The sequence below is a fragment of the Alosa pseudoharengus genome, unplaced genomic scaffold, assembly GCF_046254945.1.
Source record: "Alosa pseudoharengus isolate Yale_2024_CS ecotype anadromous, Long Island Sound unplaced genomic scaffold, YU_APseudo_1.1 YU_APseudo_1.1_scf_3, whole genome shotgun sequence".
NCBI classification, from domain to species: Eukaryota; Metazoa; Chordata; class Actinopteri; order Clupeiformes; family Clupeidae; genus Alosa; species Alosa pseudoharengus.
Window position 1 is genome coordinate 1,649,372 of NW_027468718.1, and position 900 is coordinate 1,650,271.

At 39.7% G+C, this 900-nt stretch overlaps 1 protein-coding gene across 1 annotated transcript in view; it reads right to left on the reverse strand.

Annotated features, from left to right (window-relative positions):
* Nucleotides 1–379: 379 nt before the first annotated feature.
* LOC143099530 (interleukin-1 receptor type 2-like) overlaps nucleotides 380–900 on the reverse strand; it is a 29,091-nt gene continuing 28,570 nt past the window's right edge. Inside the window, exon 10 of the mRNA XM_076262489.1 lies at nucleotides 380–900. This exon is cut by the window's right edge and continues 166 nt beyond it. The gene's annotated coding sequence lies outside the window, so the exon portion shown is untranslated.

Below are 900 nucleotides of genomic sequence, written 5' to 3' on the forward strand. Positions count from 1 at the left end.
GATGTATTGTGATGTATTGTGATGTGATGTATTGTGATCTATGTTGATGTATTGTATCTTAATATAAGGTGATGTATGGTGATGTGAACCATGTGTCCTGAATCCTGATGCGTATCGTAGTGTTAGCTCCTTCTTAACGTTATCGTATCGTTAGGTCCAATACACAGCCCTAGCGTGTGCATGTGTGTGTGTGAGAGACAGAGAGAGGGAGAGAGAATCGGTCCTTGTGTACTTTTCTGCCCCAACAGCATTGGATATTGTCATAGAGCTGGAATGACCTCCCTTGAAATAAGCAAACACACACACACACGCACACACACACACACACACTCTCACTCACACACATACACACACAATGTGTTCCAGATGGAGACAAAAATCTTATTGAAATGGTAATATATTTATTTCACTTTTATTGACATAAACATACAGTATCTCCACCTCATGACAATATGCCTTTCTTCACAGAAAACATCAGAATGCTACATTCACACCATAAAACTACATCAGAATGCTACATTCACACCATATTCTACATCAGAATGCTACATTCACACCATAAAACTGCATCTATTCTTCACAGAAAACAAACAACATCAGAACGCTACATTCACACAGAAACAACATGAGAATGCTATCGGAACGTCACATATTACCAACCGTCCCGTATGTCCAACCTCTTACGTGTATGTGTCACTTAATATTCATTTCTATACAAACCAAGACGGCAGATTCCTAAAGAAACGCAAGCACCCACACCATAGGTGTATCTAAATTAGCTAATTAGTGTGTGTGTTTGTGTATATGTGTGTGTGTGTATGTGTGTGTGTGTGCATGCGTGTGTGTATGTGTGTGTGTGTGTGTGTGTATGTGTGTGTGTATGTGTGTATGTGTGTGTGT